Here is a 27,111-nt window from a genome sequence, read left to right on the forward strand (position 1 = left end):
TTAGGGATGCAACCAGCAATCCAAACTCCCATTTGACATGAACTCGAAAACTAAAGCTTTAAAGTCATTCCCTTCATAATCAATACTCAAACATGTACTTATCACTTTAACGAGATTACGATGTCGAATATTTCTCAAAGCTTCACTCAGATATGAAACTCTTGGAAGCACACATATGTTGAAGGTTCAATACCTTCACAGCAACTATCTTTCCATCTTCATCACTAACTCCTTTATACACACGACTAAAATGACCTACACCGATCAGATTGCTGATGGAGAACCCAGTGTTGGAATTAGGAATTATATTATGTTTATCCTTAATATTTAATTTCCATTGTTAGATTAGGATAATATATTCTCTGATTTGTATTTCTATTCTCTTATTTGTATCTAGACTATGTAAAGAGATGTATAGGATGATTCAATATATACAGAAATAAGAATTCAATTTGGTATCAGAGCTAGGGTGATTGTTATTATCTACGAGAAGTCTTCATCTCCTTCGTGAAGATCGATCCAGACAAGAATAAACCAAAATCAATTTATCCTGGTTTGAATCTCTTGTTCTGATTTCTTCATTTGAACTTCTCAAATTAAAACCCTAGGTTCAAATTCAGATTCTTAATCTTTCTGCATATTCATCATTTTCTTCATTTCATCATTTTATCATAATCAGTCGTGAGAATCCTGGTACATCTATTATATTAGTGTGTGGTATTGTTTTGTTCAAATCTGTGATTTTTCATAGAGCTGGTTATAGGACAGCAATGGCTTTAATTTCTCGTACAGATTTATCTCTCCCATCCGACACCAACTCACCGTGTTATTCAACCAGGTTACACTTGGGCTTAACACGCTCTTCTGAACCTATTGCTGCTAGTACTTATGTTGCTCTTCATGGTAAGTCAGATCAACCTACTTGGATTTTGGATTCGGGAGCCAATAATCATATGACTGGTGAGCTATCTACTTTTACCTCCAATGTTACTCCCGTTGATCAGACAGTGAGTATTGCTGATGGGACATCTATGCCAATTTGTAGTCCAGGAAGTGCTCATTTATCCTCTGATATAACTCTCCATTCAGTGTATTATGTTCCTAAGTTCGCCTATAATCTCTTATAATCAGTGAGTCGCCTTGCAAAAACACTAAATTGTGTCGTCATTTTCTTACCCGACTCTTGTGTTTTACAGGACCTGATTTCGAAGAAGATTATTGGCAAGGGATATGAGCGTGATGGACTCTACTACTTCGGCGATCCACTTCCTTCTCAGATATCTTCATCCAGTTTGCAAGCTTTTGTCTTACCTTCTTTGAATTCGTCTATTTGTTCCTTAAAAAATTTAGACTTATGGCATGCACGCTTAGGACATGCAAACTTTCAATATCTGTGTTGGTTATTTCCGTCTTTAAAAAAGGCTTGCTCAGATTTTAAGTTTAATTGTGTGGTTTGTGAATTATCAAAACATACTCGTACGTCTTATATTCCTCGTATGCATCGTGCACCTAGTGTTTTTTATCTCATTCATTCGGATGTTTGGGGACCTTCTCCGGTGTCAGCCTTGTCCAAACATCGTTATTATGTCACTTTCATTGATGACTACACTCGATGCACATGGGTTTATCTAATGAAAACAAAATCTGAAGTTTACACTCATTTTACCAACTTTCTCCAAATGATCAAAACCCAGTTCAACACTACAGTCTGTAACATTAGATCTGATAATGGTGGAGAATACGTAAGTAATGAATTCCGTTCTGAACTAAACAAAAAGGGAATTCTTCAACAACTTACATGTCCATACACACCAGAGCTGAATGGTGTGGCAGAGCGAAAAAACCGTCACATTATGTCAGTAGTTCGATATCTTTTACGTGGTATGAATGTTCCCAAGTCCTTCTAGCACTTAGCTGTCCTTACTGCAGTCTATCTTATCAACAGAACCACTAGTCGGGTGTTGAAAGGAAAGACTCCTTTCCATGTCCTTCAACCAGATCACACCTTGTTTCCCTTCTTACCTCGTGTGCTTGGATGTACCTGTTTTGCCAAAACCATAGTCCTACGCGTACCAAACTTGATGATAAGGCTATTAGGTGTGTATTCCTAGGATATTCTTCAATGTCTAAAGGATATAGGTGTTATGATCCCATCACGTGTCGTTTCTATCATTTCATGGATGTAACTTTTCTAGAAAATGTTCCATTTTTCTTAGGTACTGCTAGGGAGTCTTCTAAGGAGGACAATTCTTCTCTTCCACGACCAGTTCCTATCCTTGAGTCTGCTCCAGTGTCCTCTGCTTCTTCTACTCTGCCTTCAAATGTCGAAGGTGTTGTTCCTTTACGGGTCTACTCTCACCAATCACGCTCTCAGAATCCATTACCATTCTCTTCTCCGGAATCAGATAATCCTTCACCTCCCTTAGTTTTTGATATTGTTTCTCCTAGATATCCTACTCGGGAACGGCGCATGCCTTCTCGATACCTTCTTACATGTAACACTAACCATCCGATTTCTGAGTATCTTTCTTATCAGGGTGTTTCTAGTCAATACCAATCTTTTATTACTCAGGTTGATTCAATTTCTATTCCACGCTCTATCCAAAAAGTTCTTCGGAATCCTAAGTGGGTGGCTGCTATGCAAGTCAAAAGGGATGCCCTTCAACATAATCAGACGTGGGAACTTGTTTCTTTACCTCCCGGTGAACGCACAGTAGGGTGTAAGTGGGTTTTTAGTGTGAAGTACATGACTGATGGTACCATTGACAGATACAAAGCCCGCCTTGTTGCAAAAGGATTTACTCAAGTACCTGGAAAGGACTTTGGCGCTACCTTTGCTCCCGTTGCTAAACTAACCACACTTCGTTTATTAATATCTCTTGCAGCGTCTTATTCGTGACCTTTGTATCAACTTGATGTTAAAAATGCATTTCTGAATGGCGACTTATCAGAAACTCTATACATGGATCCTCCACCGGGATTTCAGGCTCAGGGGGAGTATTCAGGGAAAGTATGTCGCCTTCGAAAATCTCTTTACGGTCTTAAGCAATCTCTTAGAGCATGGTTTAATCGCTTCAGTGATGTTGTTCAAACTCTAGGATTTGTGCGTTGTCACTCTGATCATACATGTTTCATTCGTCGCCATCACGAGGAAAAATATATTATCCTTTCAGTTTATGTCGATGATATCATAATTACTGGAGACGACTCGTCTTGTATTGTTCAAGTTAAAGAGGCTCTTGGGAGATTTTTTTCGAGATTAAGGATTTGGGTCTTCTTCGATACTTTCTTGGCATTGAGGTTGCTCGATCCTCACGTGGAATATCTATATCTCAACGCAAATATGCTCTTGATCTCCTTAATGATACAGGTATGCTCGGATCCAGGCCTGCCTTTACTCCTATGGACCCAAATCTTAAACTGACAACAGAGTCTGGAGAGTTATTACCAGATCCATCACAATATCAACGGTTTGTGGGTCGCCTCATTTACTTGACAAACACAAGACCAGATTTCACATATGCAGTGAGTGTTGTAAGTCAGTTCATGCACTCACCACGTACTGAGCATCTGGATGCCGTTTACCACATTCTTCGGTATCTAAAGACATGCTCTAGTCTTGGTCTCTTTTATGTCACAGGTCCACAATCAGGTCTTTCTTGCTTTACTGATGCTGATTGTGCAGGATCAAAAGACGATAGGAGATCCACTTCTGGTATATGTGTGTTTCATGGTGATCATCTTATAGCTTGGAAAAGTAAGAAGCAACCAGTTGTCTCACGATCTTCTGCAGAATCTGAGTATCGTGCCATGGCCCAAGGCACATGTGAGATTATTTGGCTTCGTTCCCTTCTAACTGAATTAGGCTCTCCTGAAACGATGTCATCTACATTATTTTGTGATAACAAGTCTGCCATAATGTTATCATCTGACTCAGTCCTTCATGAAAGAACAAAACACATAGAGGTGGATGTCCACTTCATTCGGGAAAAAGTGCGCTCAGGTGTTATCAAACCAAATTTTGTGACATCGGCTAATCAAACTGCAGATATGTTCACTAAGCCTGTTGGTCCGTCATTACTGCAGTCATCTCTTGTCAAGCTGGGTCTCGTCAACATCTTCGCCCCAACTTGAGGGGGGGTGTTGGAATTAGGAAATATATTATGTTTATCCTTAATATTTAATTTCCATTGTTAGATTAGGATAATATATTCTCTTATTTGTATTTCTATTCTCTTATTTGTATCTAGACTATATAAAGAGATGTATAGGATGATTCAATATATACAGAAATAAGAATTCAATTCCCAACAGTCCATTTAAATAACTCTGTGTAGGAGACGCTAGCAAACTAAACACTCTTTGAGGCGGATGCAGGAGCTTTAGTTCTCTTTACGAATTTTATGATCCAAACACAAGCAACACAAGATAACATGACTACAACTACAATACCAAGTAGTGCAGAGATTATAACTTTCGGAGTACGCGATTTCTGACTGGCTTTTTCTAAGCAAATGGGCAAATGGAGTTTTGGGTTACCACCACAGATAGTATAGTTTCCTAAGATAGAAGTTTCGTTTATATTGTCGAAAATACCTCCTTTTGGTACTTCCCCTCTGAAGTCATTGAAAGAAAGACTGAGGTACTCTAGACACAAAATTTCTCAAGAAAGTTCGGGATCTTCTCGGACAAATCATTATGTGAAAAATCCAACTCTTCTATACCTCTTAAAGTACTCAAGAACTCGGGAAGTGTTCCCTCAAAGTGATTTCGACCCATGTACAATCGTTCTAAGCTTAAACAGTTGCCTAATGTGCTTGGAATTTGACTAGAGAATTGGTTATCTGAGACATGCAATTCTTCAATGTTTTTCAAATTCCCCACTTCTAATGGTAAAGAACCTGTCAAGGAATTGTGATTTATAGCCAAAGAAATTGAGAGGGAAGTAAGATTGAAGAACTCAAAGGGTAGGGTCCCATTGAGATTATTACATGGAAGGTTTAAAAGCTCTAAGTGTTTATAGTTCCCTAGAGTAGATGGAATGCTTCCCTGTAAGTTATTCATCTCTATGAAGATTTTATTCAACTTAGACAAGTTTCCAATGAAGGATGGGATAAGGCCTGAAAGCCTCCTATCTCGACAGGGATACTACCACTCAAGTAGTTACCCTCCAATCCTAATTGTGTCAAATTGACAAGATTCTCAATCCTTGTGGGGATGCTACAATGAATAACATTTCCTATGATAATGAACGTTTCGAGTTTCGTCGAGAGATTGGCTATCGATTCTGGTATTTCGCCTCCTAGACGATTATCAGCTAGTGATAAGAACCTCAGATTAGTACAATTAGCTAAAGAAGTAAGGATATTCAAATCATTGAATACCCTTGATCCAAGTCGATTTAAACCAAAATTAAGTTTTGTTAGTCCCCGTAATTTCCCAAAGCTAATAGGTATTGGTCCTGTGAAACTGTTACTTACGAAATCAAGCAATTCAAGTCCAGATATGTTTGAAAAGGAAACTGGAATATGTCCTGTGAAATTGTTTTCACCACCATGGAAGAACTTCAAATTAGGAAGTGTGAGGCCTATATCAGATGGAAGTTGACCGTGAAGATGGTTTAGTGTAACAGCGAAGCGATGCAGGGAGGTTATGTTATACATTGACGGAGGAATGACACCAGATAGTTTGTTTTCAGAAACTTGAAAGAAGTGAAAGTGCTGATAGAGATTAAAATTTTCCTATCCAAGGTGGTATTCTTCCAGTTAGATTGTTTCCACTTAAAAAAAGAATGCGCAACTTTGTAAGTGAACTCAGCTGGTGAGGTATACTACCAACCATGCTGTTAAAAGCTAAGCTCATGTTTCGGAGATCTGAACAATGGGTCAGATAGGCTGGAACTTTTCCTGTAGATGAGTTAGTAGACAAATCAAGAACCTGCAATCGCCGCAAAAGACCAACCTCCTGAGGGACTTCACCATGGACGTGGTTGTCGCTTAGGTTTAAACGAGTAAGAAAGGTAAGATTTCCAATAGAGGGTGGTATTGATCCGACTAGGTTCTGACTCTTCAAATTCAAGCCCACCGCCCTCTTACTAGAAGGGTTGCAGGAAACTCCTATCCATTGACAGAAATGGATAGAATTATTCCAGAAGTACATTACTTGGGATGGATCTTGAGATATTCTCTTCTTGAATGAAACCAAAGCAAGACGATCTGACTCATTTCTAGATGTGGTTATTGTGGATTGTGATTGAGAAATCACGAGCAGAAGAAAAATGACATAAATATTTAATGAGCAATACATGCTTAACCTCAAAAAAGAGAATCACAATGTAGTACTATAGAGAACTCCTTAAAACAAAATGAAGCCCCTTTCAAGCTCACATTCTTATTTACTTACCTTGACTTTAGCTTTACAAACTCTAGGTCAGTTTAGGTTGGATAAAATACTAGTAGATTTAAAATAAAATAAAAAACCCTAATCCTTTTGAAGAAAGTATATGGAAAAGAGAGATGGTGCAGCCACTCCTTGGTGAAGGAAGGAGAAATAAAGAAGAAAATAGATAGAGTTCTCTGGAGAGAGACAAGACATGGTTGTGGTCTTGAACGAAAAGAGGTAGATTTCCTATCTCCTAATTTTTTTGTAGGCTCTTTCAATTTATTCTATGATAGGTTTAGTGTTGCTAATCACATTAAAGAACTATTAAATAGTTTAGACATTAGTTTTATCTAGAATTCCATAAAACATCTATAAAAGACAGTATTTCGGTCTAGATTAAACTTGAATCTGGTATTTATAGATAATGAGTCTCGGTGTAAATCTTATATGGTTTGAAAGGTATGTTCGTCTAGTTTCTAGTAGTTTAAACGGTTCACCAATCCGAGTTTCGTGTACGGAGTTACGATTGTTTTCGTACAAGGTGTCCGAACAGTCTCTACTGTATATCGGTCTATATTAAAATTGAATCTGGTATTAATATATGATGAGTCTCGGTGTGATTCTTATATGTTCGGAAAGGTATGTTTGTCGAATTTCTAGTAGTTCCAACGGTTCACTAATCCGAGTTTCGAGTGCAGAGTTACGATTGTTTTCGTACAAGGTGTCCGAACAGTCTCTACTGTATGTCGGTCTATATTAAAATTGAATCTGGTATTGATATATGATGAATCTTGGCATGATTATTATATGTTTGGAAAGGTATGTTTGTCTACTTTCTAGTAGTTCAATTGGTTCACTAATCCGAGTTTCGAGTGCGGAGTTACGATTGTTTTCGTACAAGGTCTCCGAACAGTCTCTACTGTATGTCGGTTTATATTAAAATTGAATCTGGTATTGATATATGATCAATCTTGGCGTGATTCTTACATAGTTGGAAAGGTATGTTTGTTTACATTCTAGTAGTTCAAACGGTTCACTAATCCGAGTTGTGAGTGCGGAGTTATGATTGTTTTCGTACAAAGTGTCAGAACAGTCTCCACTGGACGAATTTATTGAGGTAACCGGCCACATGGTTTCTGTTCTTTAGGCAATGTATCTCGTAGGTATATATATACCTTCTAGTAGTGATTTTATGTTTGTTTACTATTATTACAAGGGAGGTAATGTGTAAACGAGAGTTTGACCTGCGTCATATTGTCGGCCGGAAACCTAATGTGAAAAAAATATCTCTCTTCTCTATCCTCTCTCTTTCTTCTCTGTTTCTAGCGGTCGGAAATTAAAACCCATTATCCTTTGCTTGTTACTCCTCTCTCTTAGTTGTTTACTACTCTATTCTTGCCCTGTCTCGTTACTTTTTCTCCATACCCATTTTGATCATTAATCATGGCTGATTCATTCCAAGACTCCTCCACTAGATTAGGGTTTGATCAAATCGAAGCAAGAAAACCCAAATTAACATTCAAATTGAAACCTAAAATCTTACATGATTTCATTAAAAAACAACAACAACAAAACCAAGAACCCATCTTCAGTGAGAGGATCAAAATCTATTAGAGTTTAAGGGTTGAAGAATCTACTTCATCAACAGAGGAATAATGGGCATAAGGAAAACCCATTTCAAGAATCCAGTAATGGTGGTGGGATGAAGATTCTGGGTGAGAAAACCATTTGCAGGGTTTGTGGTAATGTTTTTCCTTCATTGAAATCATTATAAGGTCATATGGAAAACATCTTGAAAGATCATCATGGAAGGGGATTAAACCTCCTTCAATGGGTAACTAGTTCTATAATTGATCATCATTGGTAAATCAAATTCTTCCGATTTATCACAATCTTTGAGATCATGGGGTTGTACAGATAAGAGAGGGCGAATTAAATCAACAGTAAGGAGAAAATAGCCATTGATGCTTTATTAGTGCTGGATAATCTGGTTATTCTTCATTACTCTAAAGACAACCGAGAGAAAACAAGTTGTCGGTCGGAAGTTGTGGACAAACAATTTTTGCCGGAGAAGAAAGAAGTGGTAGTGGTGGCCAACGGGTCGTGCCGTGCCGGCACGGCCCGTTTGGCTGTCGTGGCGTGTCAGACACGCCACGACCACGCCAGGCACGGCTTGAGCCGTGTCGTTCCGTGCCGTGCCCAGACCACAAAGGTCTGGGCACAGAAACGGCCCAGGGGAACGGCCTAGCCGTTTCCGTGGCGTTTCTGGCCGTTCCGTGGCGTTCCCGTAGTCGTTTATGTGGCCGTTCCGTGACGTTCCCGTAGTCGCTCTCGTGGCTCCGACCCATTCATAAATATTTTTTTACTTGTCAAAAAAAAGTAATAAAAGAAATATTACATTTTTTTTGAAGTAAAAAATTGTGATGTACAAAAACTTTAGAGTCTATGTCTTATAGCCCAAAAAACGGCCCCTAATAGGACTTTTAGTCCTCTCTAATCCAATAAAGAGATTGAAAACCAAAATAATAATCTAAATAGATATCTAGTCCATTTGGGTCCATCTAGAGAGAAAACACAAATCTCTATAATACTTAATCTTTCTTAATACCGAATATAACCTTCCTTATCTACTGTAACCGATTAACCATAAAAATCTTAGCATATCTCTTTTCCTTTTTTATCTCCCTCATTCTCTCTCCAATCACATTTCTATTCAAAGTAATCTTAGCTTCATTATATTCTGTAACGGAAATTTTTTATTTCCTCTCTCTTAAACTCGAATATAGTTGTTAAACCTCCATTAATCTTAGAACTTTTCTTTCATCTACATTAGATTGCTCGAACATCATTCATCTTTTATAATGTTTAAAATTTTCAGTTTTGTATTAACACCATTGTTAAGATCTAATGATGATTCTTTTTTTTCATTATCAGATTACGATGCTCTATTATTGAACATATTACATTTGTGATCCAACTACATAAGATCTGTTTCCATCTTAACTACCTTCGAATGGAAGATTTATATTTTCTCTCTCTAAAACTTTCATAACTCTTTAAGATCTTTGATATTTATTTCTTATTTAATGGTTTGTTCAATGTTAGTATGTTTTTTCTCCTTCCAATGTTCATTGTATATTTCTTCAGATCTACGTTAAATCCTCTTCTTTTTTTGTTTTTTTTTGCAGATCAGAATCATCTGTCCGTACAGTTCTTGATCTTTGTGACTATCCATACTTAGGCCTCATTTGGGTACACACATAGCTTATATTATGAGCTTTTCTATAAGCCCATAAATTAAAGCGTTTTTTAAAAATCTGTCTGAGTCGTTTGGTACGCTACATAAAAAGTGTTTTTATATCTTAAAAAGCTAGGTATGACATTTGGTAAAAAAAAATGTAATCTTCGTATTGTAGTTATCAAACAATATGCTTATATCATTATATTAATAAAAAATTTATAAACATTAAATACTAAAATAAAATAATAGAATTTTTTTAATTTTCATAAACACATAAAGATCAAAATTTGAACCTAATGCAGTAGTGATAGTGCTCAATGGTGGTGGACGTGTTATGGTGGTGCTCAATGGTGGGGGAGTTATGGTAGCGATGGTGGTTGTAGAATGGAGGGGGTGTTGTTGGTTAGGGGGTAAAGTTGCAACGACGGTAGTGAAATGTGATTGGTGGAGATGGTATAGTGTGGTGGTGGAGTGGTCGATTTGTGGCGATGGTGGTGAAGTGGTTGTGGTAGTGGTGGAGTTGCATCGAAGGTGAAGCTACATCGGAGGTTGTGGAGTTGCGGAGGATATGGTGAAGCGTTCGGTGATGGTGGTAGAGTGGTGACGAAGGTGGTGGAGTGGTTGTAAAAAAAATTTGATGGTTGTAGAATAGTTGTCATGGTGGTGGAGTTGCGGCGAAAGTGGTGGAGTGGTGGTGATGGAGTTGCGCCAGAGGTGGTATGGAAGTGGTGGAATGGTGGCATAGGTGGTGGGGTGATGGTCAGAGGTGGTGGAGTGATTGTGGTGGTAGAGGTGGTGGGGTGGTTGTGATGGTGGTGGATGTTTATTGATGGTGACAAAAAAAAAATTTATTTTATTTTCATAGCTAGCTTTTAATAAGCAGCTATAAAAAAGCCACAAAATTGTGACTTCTGCTTTTTACAGAAAATGGGCTTTTCTAGCTTAAAATAAGCTACGGTTTTTTTGAACCAAACGCGTAAAGTTTTCAATAAGCGCTTAAAATATGCTAAAAGCTGGCTTTTAGCTTTTTTTAAGCGGAACCAAACGAGGCTTTATTCCTATAACAGAATATAAAGTACAGGTACTTTACGATAACTTTTCATGTTTTCTGATAAAATTTACTAATAATATCTTGATGTTTATCCTTTCTGATTCTTGTAACAGAATAAAAATTACAGTTACGTTACGATAAATTACCATACTTTCTGATACAATTTGCATACATTTCACGTAAGATGATAGTATTAATGAACAAAGGTTCGTAAAGTATTAAAAATTTATCCAACATTACACGTCTTTTTTTTACCAGAACAGTGGCCATGACAAGCATATAAAACTTCTCTTAACCTAATAAACAATTGTACTTTTCCATACATTATACATAACTTATTGATATGTACCTGTTATTTATGATCCATCTCATTTGTTTTTTATTAAATGTTTCATTATTAATGTATGTAAATTTGATTATAATTTTTTTTAACTAATATATATGTTTTTTTTTCTTGTAGTAAACCAGCACTGATGGAATTTCTTACAGAATCATCACATAAACTATAGAAGTATAACTTACGATGAAGAAGATTGTTTCTATGATCCTGTTTGGACAACGGAGTCTTACGTGAAGACTTACAAGGAACATATAAACCCGGCCCCTAACTTCGATGAACCATGTACATTTAATGAAGAGTCAAAAACACTACCATGTTTGATTCGCCGTAAACCTGGAAGACCAAAGACAGTAAGGATCGAGAGCTCGGGCAACATTCTGACGGAGTTTGTTTTTAAGTTACCTAGTCTATTATGTTCTTTTCATTTACAATAAAACACAGATTATTGTTCAATAAAATTTCCTTTCAGTCGTACAAAGGTTGTGTTATTTACTATACAGTATACATAATTTATGATAAATCACATACTTTATAACAAAAAACATGATTTCAGATTTACATTTCCTAACAAGTTACTATAATTTATGGTACATAATGGCATGTACGCGTAAAAAACAAGTAATTTATGTCAGAAAATAATCTAAGTATTCAATGGTACATAATGGATGACACACACACATATGATAAATTACGTTGTATACATGACAAATGATGGTTTCCTCGTCATAAATAACACATAATTTACGAACTTGTTTCATAATTTGTATTCGATGTGTGTTTATGTATGAGTAAAAAAACGAAAGTTAAGTGAGAGAAAGTTGATATATATGTTTTGAATATTAACCCCCAAATCACGCTAATTGATCTCAGAAAATATACTCTTTCCAAATCTGAAAATTAAGCGAGAGAAAGTGATATATAGATTTGGTTTCCAAATCTGAAAGGATGAGAGAGAAAATCTGTTTTGGAAAATATCCTTGATCCGTTATTTCCTATTAAATCTTTTCAGTTTGTAACCTAAATATCTCCCCCAAATCACGCCCCCTGGTTTGGGAAACTTTCCGGGTTCATTCCGAAATTTAAAAACCCCGAATTTTTTAGACGAGGGACATGGAGGGTATTTATCAATAAAGTATGAGTTATTTATGCCCTTATTGTAAAAGGACTAAATGTCCATATTTTGGGAAGATTGGTCTATATACCTATTATGAAAATGATTTTGGTCTATATACCCATGGACTCTTTATTTTATTGGAAAAGAGTTGTATAAAGACTCTCCACAGTTACTTTATATTTTGTGGTTTAGGTGTGGGACTATCTTTACCACTTTATTTGTTTATTTTTTTTGAAAAGAAGTTTTAGTTTGTTTCAACAAAAAAAAATCTAAGTAAAAAAAAATAAAGTAAAACCTCTTTTGTTAAATTCAAGTATTACTTTTTTTTTAAGTATTACTTCTTTTTTAATTCAAGTATTACGTTTTTTTTAATGTTTTTTCTTTTTGTAATATAAAGTAGTTGCCATGAAAATCTAACAATTTGTAAACACATTAGAATATTAGATGAATGAAGTAGAACTATAAACAAATTAAAAGTGTTTTTGAGGATGTTAGTACACCCTAGGTAATGCTTAAAAATTCAAATAACTAAATTGGGCCGTTGCTAACGTGTCGTTGTTGCCGTTTCCGTTCCGTGTCATTCCTTGCCCACGGGTCGTGCCATGTACGATCCGTTCCGTGTCGTTCCCGCGTGTCTAATGGGTCGTGTTTAACGGGTCTGGGACTCTAAAATCCCAGCCCCGACACGGCACGCCAGACCCGTGACGGGTTGGCACGGCACGGAACGGACCGTTCCGTGCCGTTCCGTGTCCTCAAATAAACGAGTTGTGCCGGCCCGTTTCCGTGTCGGCACGGCCCGTTGGCCACCACTAAGAAGTGGCATTGCCTCTAACCATATGTTGTCAACTTATTTTTACCAAGTCTTTGGACTAAAATACATTGCATTTAACAAAAAAACACATTGCCTTTAAAATTACCCTTATTACTATTTGCTGGTTTGAGATTGCAATCCACGTGAGGATCTAATATGAGCATCATTCCTTCTGACTTGTCACGTGAGGTTGATTTGAATTGTTTGGTAAACTTGTTTGTTATTCTTGATAAGAGCCAATGTTTGTTGCGTATTCGTCTGAGATACCCAACAAGGGTTTGATGACTGTGTCTTTTGACATAATGGGTTTGTCAACGTACATGTTAAGCCTGGTGCTATAAAGGTTTACCTTAGTAAAAGGGATGATATTTTATATCTGCTGGAAAAAGAGGAAAGATGATTGTATTATCAGGGTTAGTATTGGATTAGAATACGAGAACTTGAGAACCTAATAATTAATCAAAGCACATAAACTATTAGTTTCGAGAAGGATTGGGTAAATCTGATACGTTATGTTAGTATTCACCATTAAATTTCAGATAATGTCAATAATGAATATGAATGCAATGCTTCCTTGATTGAGGATTGAGCTTGCCTACCCGAGACTTAGGTTTGTGGAAATCTACTGCAGTTGGGTTTTGACCCAGCTATTTTGTTTTTCAGGTAGTGATTGTGCACTCATGGTAGGCGTTGCTCATGGATCCAGTTTGAAGGTCTCAAATCTTCGATTTCAAGGCGGTTAGCTTGAGATTTGGGATTTGGGGCGCTACATTAATTCAAGTACTTTGGCTTCAATGCTTCCTATGAAAGGGCTTATTTGACTTCACTACCAGTAGATTGCTGTCCTGATAGGGACCTGAACATTTTCCCATACTTTGCCGATGGTAAGTTAAAAAAGGGAAAAAACATAGATTGCGGCAACTGTTTTTTTTTTTTTTTTGAGAATGCAAAAATGTATCAGAAAACAAAGAAATAACTAATGCGGAACAATCTGGGAGCACCAAGACAAGAAAACTATCATGTCGGAATGACATCCCAGTTACTCACAGAACTATAGCAGTTAAGGTTCACTATTTCCTTGAATCTGGAAGACTACCTATTATCGTCGTGTAGAAGTTATGAAGATTTTAATGGATTCTAAACAAGAATCGACACAAAAAAATAGTAAATCCCCAGAGATGATTGAGTGTTTGAACCTTGGATGCTCAGCTAACTGTTCCAACAAGCAAGTAATATCATCAAGTAACTCTCCAGCCACCTGCAAGAAAGGAAATGTATTTGTTATAAAACACTAAAATGGCAGAAACGAAGAGACAATAACACGATGGATAACAAAGTTCCTGTAGGATGTTGAAATATTTGCCGCAAGTAGACGGACAGACAAAAAGTTCAAGGATGGTTTAACCATTCACGAGTAATGGAAATTGTGGACGAAACTTCTCTTAGAATAAAACAACTATCAACCCTATGGACAATGACGAAAACTGGAAAATATAAGAGTGTTTGATCTTCGTCGCAAGGTTGGGCTCTTATGCGTTATGGAATTTCCAAGAGCAAAGAATCAAAGAGCTGTTGTCAAAGAAATGTATGTAATCCTAGAACATGCAAGGTCAAAATGATAATCCGTTGGAGATCACTAATTGTTTTTGTTTTCTATTTTAAGTTAGTACCCTGTCTAGCAGTTAGGAACACTTACTTATCAAGTTATCCATTAAATTTAGGACTTGGAGCTGTTGATTTTAAGTGAATTATGATTTAGGGAGAATGACAAAAAAGGAACAAACTCGAAATACGGTTTGGAGTCAAATGGAAGTACACCAGACAGTCGAAATTAACCAAACCGGGAAAAAATGAATTTAACCAAAAAGATTTATGTGCAATAAATTTAAACAAAGACAAACATCAAAACTAAAAATAGATAAACATCAAAAATAAAAGAAACAGTTATAAATTGGAAGTTCTCATTATCAATCATAATCATAGATTCAGTTAGTGATGTAGGACAAGAAGAAAATCATTTGATTATACGAAGCTCAATGGTTATAAACCTCTTGGCTTACCAACTTGGCTGCTGAAATCTTTTGTTAAAAAGCTCAATGCGAAGTATAAGTCAAGTGGAAAGACTCGAGCTACGTCGTAAAAAAGCCAACACAAGGTAGAAGTTATAGGTGGGAAGACCCGGGCTGCAGCCCGGCTTAGCGCCCCTTCCCTCCGTGAAGTCTTCACCACCCTAATTAATATTTAAAAAGTGAAACCAATTTGGATTAAGGCCAAATTATTCAAACTCCTGTTGGACCCTTCATTTAAGACATGCCAAAACAGAATTTGGTTCTTAGAATCCTTCCTTAGACATCTCCCATACGCCTTTATGTGAAACGATAAATACCTTTATGATTATAACTCGAGTTAAGTCGAGCTATAGAGGAGACGATCGGGTGAGAACCGAGAGGGATGATGACTTGGATAGCTCTCGGTTGAACCCGAGGAGGAAGATGATGAATGACACTCGGTTATAACCGAGGATGGTGGATTGATGCTCTCGGGTATGCCGAGAGTTTGACACTATCACTTCTCGGTTGTAACCGAGTATGGTGATGGAGATATGTGAGTAAGCCGAGAGAGGAAGATGATAGAAAAGAGTTGATCGTGAGAGAGAGAGAGAGATAGGTAAATACCTTCTTTATTACACTACAACTTGTATATTACATATGATATGAACCTCTTTATATAGGTTTACATGAGAAGAGTTTAAGGTTATCAAAACTTATCTAAAACTAATCCTAAACTAATTTAGATTACAATCCTAATACCTAAGGAATCCTAGTTGTAGTAGGATTCCTATTTGGACCAAGTCCACTCGGTTTGGCCGAGTGGAGTGGACCTTCCAACACTCCCCCTCAAGTTAGAGCGGGAATGGAAGTAACGCCTAACTTGCCAATAATGTTCTTGAACGGTTCTGCCCCAAGTGGCTTTGTGAAGATATCCGCTAACTGATTTTCTGTACTGGTGAAGCGTGTGGCAATGACGTTGTCTTTAATCTTTTCACGAACGATGTGGCAATCTATCTCAATGTGTTTTGTACGTTCGTGGAAGACGGGGTTATCAGCAATGTGGAGAGCGGCCCGATTGTCACAGTAAACTGTCATCGGGTCAGAGTGATTGATTCCAAAATCAAGTAGTAAATACTTGAGCCATTGTAATTCGCATGTGAGGATGGCTAAAGCTCGATATTCTGCTTCTGCCGAAGATTTTGCAACTGTGGGTTGCTTCTTTGATTTCCAGGAGAGGGGGCTGGATCCCAACATTGTGAAGTACCCAGTAGTAGATCTACGGGTTGAAGGACAGCCAGCCCAATCCGAATCACAGTATCCTGTAATATGGAGAGAGCTGTCTGCGGATAAGAAGACTCCTTTATCAAGAGTACCCTTCAAGTATCGTAGAACGCGATGAGCTGCGTCTAAGTGTACTTGGCTAGGTGTTTGCATGAATTGACTGAGGTTGTTTACGGCAAAGGTGATATCCGGCCGTGTAACCGTTAAGTAAAGTAATCTGCCTATGAGACGGCGGTAAACTGACGGATCTGGCAAAGGTGTACCGTCAGTGGGACTGAGACGTAATTTTTGTTCCATGGGAAACTCAGAAGGACGTGCAGCGGTGAGGCCAGAATCTTTTAAAATATCAAGAGCATATTTCCTTTGACATAGAAATATGCCTTGTGAAGAGCGAGATACTTCGATACCAAGGAAGTATTGTAGGCGGCCCAGATCTTTTAATGAAAAGGCTTTATTTAGAAATATCTTTAACTGGGAAATAGCATGATCATTATTTCCCGTGATAATTATGTCGTCTACGTAGACGAGGACATAGATTTGAGTGGAGTGAGATCTAAAAGTAAAGAGAGAATAGTCACTTTTAGACTGGGAAAAGCCACGTTCGATAAGAACGGAGGAAAATTTTGAAAACCATTGTCGAGAGGCCTGTTTGAGACCATAGAGAGATTTATGGAGACGACATACTTTAGACTCCCCCTGAGATGAAAAACCGGGTGGTAATTTCATGTAGACTTCTTCATGAAGGTCGCCTTGAAGAAAGGCGTTATTGACATCCAATTGATGGAGAGTCCACCCTTTAATGGCGGCAAGAGAGAGAAGGACACGAACAGTTACTAATTTAGCAACTGGAGCAAAAGTGTCATTATAGTCTAATCCCTCGATTTGGGTATAGCCTTTGGCAACTAGACGGGCTTTATAGCGCTCTATCGATCCATCGGAATTAAATTTAATCTTATACACCCATTTGCAACCGATGGCCTTTTTGCCGGGTGGTAAAACAGTGATTGTCCAGGTTTTATTTTCTTCCAAGGCTGAGATTTCCTTGGCCATGGCCTCCTTCCAATGAGGGGACTTCATTGCTTGAGTGAAGGAGGTTGGTTCGGTAGATGATAAAACCGACGAGAGAAATTGTTGATGAGAGTTTGAAAACGAGTTAATGGAAAAATAGTTTTCAAGAGGATATTTAACAATGTTAGTGTTTGAACACACATAGTCATCTAGATGACTAGGTGGGCGGCGGGACCGAACCGGTCGGCCGGAATCGGCAACGACGGAGTCGGATACTCGGTCGTCGGATGGGGAAATCGGCAGTGAAGAATCACTGCTCGGTGGTGTTGATAAAACTTCTGCAGGCACAACAGTACCCGGGTCCTCATTAGGAATTCCTGGAGGCACCCCTGATGGGTTAGACGGTCCACTGTTGGGTGGACCTGAAGTCGGGTCAGCAGGGGTGTCTGAAGGCACCCCTGTCGCTGATTGCTGACTCCCGGGGACAGGAACAGCAGATTCATCAGTGAATCTGCTGCTGTCCGCCGGTGTAGTGGGACGATTTTTATCGTTTGCCGGAAAGGCAAACGTTTCGTCGTCGTCGATAGCGATGAAGGGTTCCGGACGCGAGAGAGAGGGTTGCTCCATCGGTGTGGATGACATCGGAAATCGGTTTTCAATAAACGTCACATCGCGTGAGGTAAAAATACGACGGGTGGAGATATCATAGATTCGATAACCCTTTTGTCCGTTCGGATAACCAAGGAAGATGCCGGCGGAAGAACGAGCATCCATCTTAGTTTTGACCAAAGGAATTCGAGCATAACAAAGACATCCGAATACACGTAAGTGTGAAAGATTTGGAGGAGAACCCATGAGGATTTCATGAGGTGATTTTCCATCAAGAATAGGTGTAGGTAATTTGTTAATGAGATAGACGGCGGTTAGAACGCATTCTCCCCAAAAAGAGAGAGGGAGATGAGCTTGAAGACGTAAAGAACGTGCAACTTCAAGAATGTGACGATGTTTGCGCTCAACAACACCGTTTTGTTGAGGTGTGTAGGTACAACTACGTTGGTGGGAAATTCCTTTTTCAAGGAACCAACGTTGTAGAGAAGTATTCATAAACTCGGATCCGTTGTCCGTTCGAATTGTTTTAATATTACAATTGAATTGTGTGTGAACGTAATTAGAGAAATTCATAATTAACGTATTTGAGTCCGATTTGGAATTCATGAGAAATATCCAAGTACAACGTGAGAAGTCGTCAACAAGGGTTAGAAAATATCTACATCCGGAGGTAGATGGGACCGGAAAAGGTCCCCATACATCCGCATGGACTAACTCAAATATATGAGAGGAAGAAGAAGTACTAAGTGGAAAGGGTAGCCTAGTTTGTTTAGAAAGTGGACAAACATCGCACGGTACTTTATTCGATAAAATCTTAAAATTTAAACATGGAAGTTTAGAATTAAAAAATTGAAAACGACTAAAAGATGGGTGTCCCAAACGGGAATGCCATAAAAGAAAAGACTCTTGACTAGAACTATCTAAACTTGAAACCGAAAGGATGGGACGCTCCGTGCGAAGGAAGTAAAGATCATCATGAAGACTACCATGCCCAATCTCCGTCCTCGTTGATCGGTCCTGAAAAACACACAAATTGTGGTCAAATAGGACGGTACAACGAAGTGATTTAGATATTTGAGAAATAGATAAGAGATTAAATTGAAAAGATGGAATATGAAGCACATCTTGTAAATAAAATTTATTTGAGAAATAAATTGTACCAATATGATCAACCTTGATTCGGGAACCATCCGGTAATCGAACATAGAAATCCGGAGGTGCAAGAGAATAAGAAGAAAATCGAGAAAGATTTGAACAAATATGTTTAGCGGCTCCCGAATCAATGACCCAAGGAGGATGATAAGAGGAAGAATACGTACCCGTTAAGTTGACAAGAGGATCCTTGTTGGCGCCCTTAGAATTGGTAGATGTGGGCTGTTGAGATCGTTCCAAGAGAGCAAGGACGTTTTGGTATTGTTCATTGGTTAAAGAAGTTGCTGTAGGCACCCCCATACTTTGATCTAAAACCGAGTTGGCCCTAGGGTCTTCTCGAGTGCGATTTCGATTGCGTTGGCCATAATTGGGTGGATAACCATGTATCTTATAACAAGAAGTAACGTCATGACCATGAATCTTGCAATTGTCACAAAAAGGTCTAGGTCTTTTTGTGCGTTGCCTCTCCGAACCGTTGTAACGGTTTTGATTATATTCATTGTTACCAACGGCAAGGGCAGCATTGTTGGAGTCGATATGCATAGGAGTAATGAGATTTTGTTGAACCTCTTCTTGTTTAATAAGGGAATGAATACGTAGGATTGATGGGAAGGGTTCAATCAATAGGATTTGACTCCTAATTGACGAGAATCGGTCATTAAGACCTTGGAGAAACTCCATAGCTCTATCTTGATTTGTTCGATCAATCAAGGATCTACCATGACCACATGTACAAGGCTCGGTAATTAGCAAAGAGTTGAGTTCATCTTGAAGAGCCTTGAGTTTGGTAAAGTATGTGGAAACATCGGAATTATCTTGTTTGAGACAAGAAATTGCTCTCTTTAATTGGAATATTTTGGGAGCATTGCTTTGGTGAAAACGATCATATAGATTGTGCCATATATCAAAGGCCGATTCATCATATAAGATTGAATCACGAAGAGGTGGATCAACGGAATTGATGAGCCAACTAGAGACGAGATCATTACATCGTCCCCATAATTCTAATTCCTTAGGATCGGTGGGTTTTTCAATGCTTCCATCAACGAAACCAAGTTTAGCTTTAGCCCTTAAGGCCTTAGTCATTCCTCGCGACCATGAGGAGTAATTGTCACCGGTTAGAAGCGGTGTGATGAGAATAGTAGTAGGAGAATCCGAGTGGTGAACATCAAACGGCCCACTATTGGTGTTAGGATTAATTTGAGAGATCTCCGAAGATTCGGGAGTAGTCATGATTCAAGAGAAAAAAAAATTGAAGGCTCTTATACCATGTGAAACGATAAATACCTTTATGATTATAACTCGAGTTAAGTCGAGCTATAGAGGAGACGATCGGGTGAGAACCGAGAGGGATGATGACTTGGATAGCTCTCGGTTGAACCCGAGGAGGAAGATGATGAATGACACTCGGTTATAACCGAGGATGGTGGATTGATGCTCTCGGGTATGCCGAGAGTTTGACACTATCACTTCTCGGTTGTAACCGAGTATGGTGATGGAGATATGTGAGTAAGCCGAGAGAGGAAGATGATAGAAAAGAGTTGATCGTGAGAGAGAGAGAGAGATAGGTAAATACCTTCTTTATTACACTACAACTTGTATATTACATATGATATGAACCTCTTTATATAGGTTTACATGAGAAGAGTTTAAGGTTATCAAAACTTATCTAAAACTAATCCTAAACTAATTTAGATTACAATCCTAATACCTAAGGAATCCTAGTTGTAGTAGGATTCCTATTTGGACCAAGTCCACTCGGTTTGGCCGAGTGGAGTGGACCTTCCAACACTTTAAAGTTGCAGCCATCCATCTCTATCATCGAGCTAACCCAAGCTTCGATCTCCTTACCAGAATCAGCAAGAGTAAGCCTGATTTCACTGTTGGTTGACAACTTCAGAGAACTCATAGTAAAAAGATTTAGTCGGCACCATTGACCAGACCATGTTAGGTCCGGTTGGCAGGTTACTTTGAGTTTGCAGTATACTATGTATTCGGTCTGCTTAAAAGTTATGTGCTAGCAGTAGCAGAGGTAAGTAACATACATTAAAAAGGTCATGAATCTTGTCTCATTAAGCATTCCTTTATGACCATATCTTCATTTTGTTGTTCTATTTTACCGTTTGAAACTTGATTACTATGTGACTTCTGATACTATCTGCTTCTTTACTTGACATCAACAAATTCAACCAACAACTTTCTAATATCATGCAGTTTACCAACTACATATCCCAACACCATCCGGTCACTTGGTGAATGCGTAGAACATGCAACACCGATTCTATTCACTGAAACCAAGCACTCCTTTATTCGACTATCAACATTCCCTGTTTTGTGCTCAACTTCCACAAGAAGTGCTCCTTCTCCTTTTTCACTTTCCTCCACCACCAAAACCGCATACTGAGATGATGCTGCTGAAAACATGAGCGAGTCTACAATCTCCATTACTCGATCCGGCAAACCGCTAATAGAGAAAGTGTGAAGATTTAGTCCGTCTTTGAACATGTTATTTGTGGGTTTTTTCCTGTAAACATCTCCAGTAAAAGAATGTCATAGCTATGTACATCACTCAGGGTAGAAACTTGACCACTCATTCCATACTCTGCAATATCTCTAATAGTATAAATTAGACCGAGTCCAGTAGGCAAGCAATATCTTGTATTCAAAGAAAATTCCAGTTTAGAGAATGTCTTTTACCTGGAGGGCGTAACCGATAGATCCTCTTAACCGAAGTGATATGCTTTGATTTTCAGAAGAACTATTTGATGTTTCAAAGAGGAACTTTGCTAAACCGAAGTCACTAACATGAGCTATTTCATCTTCGTCTAGAAGTACATTACTTGGCTTTATGTCACTGTGAGCAATAGGATTCTCACAATTGTGATGAAGATACTCTAATGCAGAAGCTACATCGATGGCTATATTTGGTCTCTGACTAAGATTTAAACTCTTCAATCAACCGTTTCCTACATCACCTTCTGGATGCAATCTTTGTTCTAGACTCCCATTTGACATAAACTCAACAACTATAGCTCTAAAGGCATTCCCTTCATAATCGATACTTGAACATGTAGTTTTCACTTTAACGAGATTACGATGTCGAATGTTTCTCAAAGCTTCACATTCAGATGTGAACCCCTTGGAAGCACCCACTTGTTGAAGGTTCATTACCTTCACAGCAACTAACTTTCCATCTTCATCGCTAACTCCTTTGTACACACGACCAAAACTACCCACACCAATCAGATTGTCGATGGAGAAACCACCAGTCCATTTAAATAGCTCTGTGTAAGTGACAGTTCCCAAATGCACATTCTTTGAGTCGGATGCATGACCTCCAGCTCTTTTTCTGAACTTTATAATCCAAAAACAAGCAACAAAAGACAGTATAACTACAACTAGAATCCCAACTACTACTGGAACTACTACTTTTCAGGAAAGAAAACTATGTGGTTTAGGAGTGGCTTCTTTCAAGCACGCAGGTAGATGTAGTTTTTAACACAAAAATGACTATAGCAAAGTACAGTCAATAGAACAAACAAGATATGGAGAAGAGTTAATTTTATTAATAACAATGGAAGAAACAAACAACTGACTTCACACACTTCTCTACTTACGACTGACTTGTAGCAACATATTTATACTACTTTTATTAGTGCCATAACTATCTCCTAAAAATTCTGAAAAGCTAGGACTCATAACAAACTTATTGACTAATTCAAATCCTAGATTCGTGGAAGACTTGATCAATAAGGCCATATTAGTATGACTTAGTAAGCTGCACTACTTGTAACACCCCCCCTTAGTGCAAACTTACGATGACTAACGCCAAGAGCATCCCGGAAGACTTCAAACTTAGTTCGTGGAAGAGCTTTAGTAAATATGTCAGCAACTTGGTCATTTGTATCAATTTTCTGTAACACAATTTCTTGATTTAACACCTTTTCACGAACAAAGTGATGATGAACCTCAATGTGTTTTGTCCGAGCATGAAACACGGGGTTACCAGCTAGCTTGATTGCACTTTCATTATCACAACTTATAGGAACTGGATAATTAATAATAACCCCAATATCTTGAAGTAAACGCTTAAGCCAAATACATTCTTGTGTTGTCATGGTGGCTGCAACATATTCGGCTTCTGTACTTGAAAGAGAGATGGTTTGTTGCTTCTTACTGCACCAAGAAACTGCAGCAGAACCAATATTAAAGCAATATCCTGTGGTTGAACGTCGATCTATAACATCACCAGCCCAATCAGCATCTGTGTAACCATGTAAAGAGAAACATATCTTTGATTTATATAAAAGACCAAACTGCAATGTACTCTTTACGTAACGAAGAATCCGCTTTGCTGCTATTAGATTACCAACACATGGGTTTTCCATGAATTGAGATACAATTCCAACAGAGTATGCTAAGTCAGGTCTTGTAATAGTCAAATAAAACAGACTACCTACAAGTTGACGATATTTTGTTGCATCGTCTAGTAGTTTTCCTTCATTTTTATGTAACTTGAGTTGCGGTTCCATTGGTGTGGTGATTGGTGTTGAATCTGCCATGCCAACGCGACTCAACAACCTTGTAGCATAAGATTCCTGAGAAATAAAATATCCATCTGTTTTAACAATTTCCAAACCAAGAAAGGAATGGACCTCTCCTAGGTTCTTCATTTCAAATCGAATAGATAAATCGTCTTGGAGACGTGAAATTTCATCCTTGTTGTCACCGGTGATAATCATATCGTCGACATAAAGAAGAAGTATAATACACATGGATGAATTACTCTTCACAAATAAACTCGGATCTGAACTTGAGGAACGAAAACCACAAAACGATAAATATTGTGCAATTTTACCATACCAGGCGCGTGGAGCTTGCTTAAGACCGTACAAAGCTTTCTTAAGTCTGCACACATGATCAGGATGCTTATGCGAAACAAAACCTTGGGGCTGCTCCATAAAAATTTCACGATCCAACTCACCGTATAGGAATGCGTTCTTTACATCAAGTTGCCACATATTCCAACTGTTAGATGCTGCCATTGAAATAACAGTCCGAACTGTCACCATCTTTGCAACGGGGCTGAATGTTTCTTCATAGTCCAACCCATATTGTTGTGAAAAACCGCGTGCAACCAAACGAGCTTTGTGTTTGTCGATTGTCCCATCTGCCTTCTTCTTTAACTTGTAAACCCACTTACAAGATACTAACTCAACATCTTTTGGCCTTGATACTAATTCCCATGTATCGTTCTTATGAAGAGCTTCGATTTCTTCAATCATAGCAGCTTCCCATTCAACTATCCCTTGAGCTTCTTTGTAACATCTCGGTTCATCTTCACATGTTAATCCCATCAAGAAACATGATGTTACCGAAGAATAGTTCAGTTGAACCTCATAATCATTTAGATAATCAGGTTGTCTTCTTTCCCTCGTTGGTCTTTGATTAGGGGGTGCTTCTTGCTGAATTGGTGCTTCAAATAAAGAACTCGTCCTCCTTAACTCTTCACAATTTGTGTTGCTCGAAAAAGGCTCAAGATTGGTCGAATTGCTTCTCATATGGACAGCAGGATAATACGTTGATACCTCATCAAAGATCACATCACGAGAAGTAATTGACTGTTTTGTTTCAGGATCCATACACCTCCAACCTTTTCGACGAAGATCATATCCAACAAAAATGCACTTTCGAGCCTTTGGATCAAGTTTAGTTCGGTCACATTTGTGTATATGAACATAACATATTGATCCGAACACTCGAAAGTTACTTACATTTGGTTTAATATTATAAAGTATTTCAAAGGGAGATAATTCCTTACCTGGCCATGAGGGCAATCTGTTGATAACATAACATGCACATTGAGTAGCTTCTGCCCATAATTCCCTTGGGAGGTTCTTGTCGTGTAGCCAAGAGAGACAAACAACAGTGAGATGGGCTAATTTTCGTTCCGCCACACCATTTTGTTGTGGCGTATCCGGGCATGTCATTTGCCGTTGAATTCCATGTGACTCACAGTATGAAAAGAAATCATTAGCCATGTATTCACCTCCATTATCAGTTCGCAAACACTTGATGTTATAGCCAAAATCTCTCTCCACTTGCATCTTGAACTGGATGAATTGAGGAAGAGCTTCACTTTTCTGTTTTAGAAAATAGACCCACGTAAAGTGTGAAAAATCATCTACTATAACCATCACATATTGAAAACCTCTATAGCTTGGTGTTTTTGTAGGACCCATCAAATCTGAATGAACTAACTGAAATAAGGAAGAAGCACGATTCGTCGATTTCGGAAAAGGGAGTCGATGGGATTTCCCGTATTGGCAGCCAGCACATATTGCATTTATATTCGTATCTTTAAAGAGAGGAACACCATCAAGTAGATTCTTTGTAGAGATCTGTTGTAGCAACTGATAGCCAATGTGGCCTAACCGAGCATGCCAAATTGAAGGACTAGTACCCTGACTTGTCTTTCGAATATATTCTTCACTTGCAGCTAAAACATATAAAGAATTCTTTCTTTTTCCTGTAAAAAGAACATCTGCAGTAGCATATGAACAATTCGCAAGAATCTTTACATCACCAGGACCAAACAAAACATATTTACCTGTATCAGTTATCTGAGAAACTGAGGCAAGATTCTTCTTTAAACCAGGGACATGATAAACATCCTTGAGAGCAATACCTTCATCACTGACATGACTCCCTTCAACATTGAGATTAACGTTTCCTTCTTTCATTACAGGATGTAATGAATTATCGGCTGTCACAATAACTCGTTTTCCTGTATGTGGACGCACATCTGAGAGTAAGCTAACATCTCCAGTTGAATGATGTGAGCAACCTGAATCACATATCCATTCACTTTTGTAATCTATAAAATCAGCCACATCTTTATTTGTGTCGGTCGATTGCACAATAGACGCTACATTGTCAACATCAATAGTCTCAATGGAGAAACATTGTTCCCATTCTGGTTCGTCGGATACTTTAGGATCATTTATTAAATTTGCTTCCTCATTATCAAGTTGAATCCGACAATTCTTCTTTATGTGACCTGATTTGCCACATCTGGAGCATGTCACTTTTACTCGACAGTCACGCCTGAAATGTCCCAACTTTCCACATCTATAACAGGTTTTGCTGCTACCATCATCTTCACCTCTAAATAGCTTGCCATCATTTGTGTAACGCTTTGAAGAATGATCATTTTTTCTTTGATCTCTTGTGTAGAGAAGATCATCCACCTGTGGCTGGGGTTTGTTGGTCATCTGCTTCATCAAGGCTTCCTGATTGGTGAGTAAATTTTCTAGCTCAACGATTGAAGGTTGGTTTACCCACCCTTGCACTGAAGAAATAAATGGCATAAACTCTTTCCGTAGACCACGAATTAGATATCGACGCTGACGTGCATCGCTGATGGGTTCCTCCATATCCAGTTCTGAAATTTCATAACACAAATTTTTCATTTTTAAAAAATACTCTGAAATCGAAAGGTTACCTTGAACCATTGCAGCAAGTTCATTCTCTAAAAATTGTAGTCGCATCGTGTTCTTTTGAGTGAACAACCGTTCAAGTGTCTCCCACATTTGTTTTGGTGAATTCAAATCACGAACATGTTCAATGCATTCCTTACTAATCGAAGTTCGCAAAGCAAATAAAGCTTTGCCACATTTAATCTTCCATTTTCGTCGTAGATCCGCATTTTGTGGGGTGTCTTCTGGAATTACCGAATCAGCACCAGAGATAAGCTCCCACAAGTCTTGCCCTTGTAAATAAGCTTCCATACATAACTTCCAATAGTTGTAGTTGTTCCCGACCAATTTGTCAACAGCAGCTTGAGAAGAACCATTCCCACCATTCATCTTGAGAGGCTAAATGACTCTTTCACCAACTAATAATAAGAACTATATTCACTGAGTAATAAACTCAAACACCTTATCAGCAACCTTGCTCTGGTACCATAACACAAAAATGACTATAGCAAAGTACAGTCAATAGAACAAACAAGATATGGAGAAGAGTTAATTTTATTAATAACAATGGAAGAAACAAACAACTGACTTCAC

At 38.3% G+C, this 27,111-nt stretch overlaps 2 pseudogenes across 1 annotated transcript in view; both read right to left on the reverse strand.

Moving 5' to 3' along the window:
- Positions 1 to 17,905, reverse strand: LOC147565454 (uncharacterized; annotated as a pseudogene).
- LOC147565455 (uncharacterized) overlaps positions 14,873 to 27,111 on the reverse strand; it is a 16,502-nt pseudogene continuing 4,263 nt past the window's right edge. Inside the window, exons 5-8 of the transcript XR_015230171.1 lie at positions 27,005 to 27,020; positions 21,739 to 22,464; positions 20,832 to 21,644; positions 14,873 to 15,302 (exon numbers count right to left, since the gene is read on the reverse strand). The product of XR_015230171.1 is annotated as an uncharacterized LOC147565455 (transcript). The remainder of the gene's footprint in view (positions 15,303 to 20,831; positions 21,645 to 21,738; positions 22,465 to 27,004; positions 27,021 to 27,111) is intronic.

This window comes from Eschscholzia californica, unplaced genomic scaffold (assembly GCF_041429995.1).
Source record: "Eschscholzia californica isolate CP2 unplaced genomic scaffold, dmEscCali1.0.p SCAF_1, whole genome shotgun sequence".
Lineage (NCBI taxonomy): Eukaryota > Viridiplantae > Streptophyta > Magnoliopsida > Ranunculales > Papaveraceae > Eschscholzia > Eschscholzia californica.